This window comes from Phacochoerus africanus, chromosome 4, assembly GCF_016906955.1.
Source record: "Phacochoerus africanus isolate WHEZ1 chromosome 4, ROS_Pafr_v1, whole genome shotgun sequence".
Classification (NCBI taxonomy): domain Eukaryota; kingdom Metazoa; phylum Chordata; class Mammalia; order Artiodactyla; family Suidae; genus Phacochoerus; species Phacochoerus africanus.
This window is the reverse complement of record NC_062547.1, coordinates 56591631-56594970: the sequence shown is the minus strand read 5'-3', so window position 1 is coordinate 56594970 and position 3340 is coordinate 56591631.

Below are 3340 nucleotides of genomic sequence, written 5' to 3'. Positions count from 1 at the left end.
TTGTTCTCAGGAACTTTTTCTTCAATTTCAAGAAACACAGATGGATTAGATAAACTCCCAAGAGCTCAGGTAGATCATTTACATCTCAAAAGCCACAGGGAGAGAAATGCAAATTCTTCCTCTAACTGCTTATACAAAACCCAGCCATCCTGAGCTATTTTTAGGAATTTCTTCTTTTTCCAGTCCCTACATGTCCGTTTAAGTTTAAGTAAACATAATAATAATGGACAATAATACATATTATCTGCTTACATTTGAATTACCTACTTTCAGCAAAACCAAGAGGAAAGAAAGGGATTTGGACTCAAGTATGGAGACACTCATTCACATATACACATATACCCCAAAGATAAAAGCCATTGCAAAAGACCTACTTTGATATAATATCAAATCAAATAAGGGCTGTTGTTCTCCAGAATTCAGAGAGTATTGAGGCATTTTTTTTTATTTATGGAAGCATAGCTAAAGATCTCCCAGTTTTTCAAAATTACCCCAAGAACTATAAGATGGAACAGAGCTCTGATCATATATACTTAATTATTCATGGCCAGTGTTATCAAATATGAAGCATACAGCAATTCAATTCAGTCTCCTGGGGTCGCAGTTCCCTAGCCCCCAAAAGGAAGATTACCAACGAATGCCTGGCCAGTCCAGAAGAGGAGAACCCCCATTAGAGATGAAGCTGAATGAATGACCAAAGCTGTCCAAAAGGGAAAATTCCAACAAATGCTTCACTGCAGGTGAAACAAATGCAATAGGGAAGAATGACCTGTTGTCATATGCAAGCTATATTATTCACCAGGGATGTCACAACTGGCCAATTCAAACATACATACAGACAAGAAACATAAGGTCCCCAAAACAAAGGATCGCATGAGATGTAGTCCAGAAATTCCAATTTCATTTCCACATAGAGGCCTCAGTGAGGTATGGTTCCTGGAAGAGTATGGACCACAAGTGGCTCACCCTAAAATGATACCAAAAAAAACCACAAAATAACAAATAAGCTACACTTGCACAGACAGAAATTCAGAGGAGATATAGTTTAAAATTCAACTTCCATTCCCAGACAGAGGCCTCCAAAAAGACTGGCCCACCTCTTAAAAGAAAACAGACTGTGTGTTTCACTTCCCATGAGGGTAGGAGTTCAAATGATGTGGAGAGAATTCCCAGGATATGCCAGTTGGAACTACTCATAACCAGTGACACTGAATGTGGACCATAGCCCCTGACATTTCTTGGATCCAAGCAGCCTCAAGCCGTGGTCAGCTGATATCTGTCAGGAATAGTCCCTCTGAGATCCCTGGAGTTAAATGAACTTTAAGATTCCTGAAGCGAAATGAAATCCAGAAGCTACTGAGGGCTCAGGGAAGGGGATACCCTTGGCTGGGTTCCAGCTGTCATGGGCATGAACTCCTAACTGGCTTGCCAAAATTGTCAGCACAACTTTGTGTCCCCAACACACAGTGAGGACAAACAAACTGAAATGTTGGAATTTGGAACAGAGATATGTTTATTGCAGGGCCATTCAAAGAGATGGGTGGTTCTTTGCCCACCAAATCCCAAAATTTCCTGAAGGGTTTTGGCAAAGCATTTTAAAAGCCAGATTAGGAAGAGGGATTGCAGGGTGTGTAATTAGATCAAGTACAATCCTGATTGGCTGAGGTTGAGATAATAGTGTCATGGGGTTAACATTATCAGTTCTTAGGCTCCAAGAGGCCTAAGGACTATGTGTTTATGATCATTAAGTAGATAATATCTTCCATTTGGTGTTGTTTTTTTTTTTCACATTGGTAAAACAACTCAGATACTATTATCTATGTATTTGAGCTAAAACAGAGGATATAGAAGAAAGTTCTATCCTAGGAAGACCTAGGATAGTTCTATCCTAGTTCTATCATAGGTTCCTGCTCATATACAGCATTACTTCCAATAGTATTTTTTCTCTCATGGTTTTCATTCTCCTTGTGCCTATGAATGCCTAGATGCCTGATGCATAACTTGGCAATTCTTCTTAAGTTATCTAACTGAACCCCTGTCTGTGCACAGATAGATTGAGACACCTCATTGGTTAAATCCCCCACATCTCCACCATCAAGTTGAAAAGGCCTGCTGAGAAATGTTTATAAGCCAAGATTTGCTTCCTTTGGCAGGTTCATATTTCCCTGATTAGTAGTAATATAAATGGTGCTTTGATTTAGCATTTCTCTTTAACTCTTGAAAGTATTTCAGGGTCTGCTTCTAAACCAAATGTTGCCCAAGACAAAAACGTTAGACACTTTGGTCTATGCTTTTCTTGATAGAATACTGTTTGATCATCTTTTAGCTGAGCAGAGAGATGTTTGTGCTTTGGCCAACACCACTTGTTACATATGGATTAATATGTCTGGGTAAGTTTAAAAAAGATACGTAAAATAACTGAGCGTGCCACTTGGCTTAAGAATGCAACTTGCTATTTGTGCTCTTTATTATTATTATTATTATCATTATTATTATTATTATTATTATTTATTTGATTGTAAATCATTTGGGTCTTTGGAATCACGACTCCAATGGCAGTCCGGATACTGAAAAATAGCCTGTTTTCAATAATTGTGGTAGACCCCATGGTGTTATGGTTTCTCTCAAGAGCTTTAATTCTTTTCATAGCTGCTCACCACCAAGTGAATCATCTCCTTAAGAAAGGAATAAACAAAAAACCCACACACATATAAAAATTAATTAATATGCAATAACTGTTGAGCAGTAGCTGGAAATAATGATAATGACATAAATTTTAATCCCACTCCTAAACTAGACTGAGATTCTGATCAAAAGGGGGAATAGTTTACAAAGAGAAAGAAGGGAGTTCCAGTTGTGACTCAGTGGTAACAAATCTGACTAGTATCCGTGATGAGACAGGTTTGATCTTTGGCTTTGCTAAGTGGGTTAAGTATCTGGCACTGTCCTGACTTATAGTGTAGGTCAAAGTCATGGCTCAGATCCTGTGTTACTGTGGCTGTGGCATAGGCCAGCAGCTGCAGCTCAGAATCAACCACTAGCCTGTGAACTTCCCTATGTTGTAGGTATGGCCCTGGAAGATAAGAAAGAGAAAGAAAGAAAGAAAGAAAGAAAGAAAGAAAGAAAGAAAGAAAGAAAGAAAGAAAGAAAGAAAGAAAGAAAGAAAGAAAGAAAGAAAGAAAGAAAGAAAGAAAGAAACGAATGGAGGGAGGAAAGAAAGAAAGAAAGAGAAAGAAAGCAAATCCCAAATGGAGTCACTCATGGTAAGCCAATGTCATCAAATTGACTTAATGCTTAACCTAATTGCAGTTTCAAACTTTCCAAGGAATGTAATCTTAAA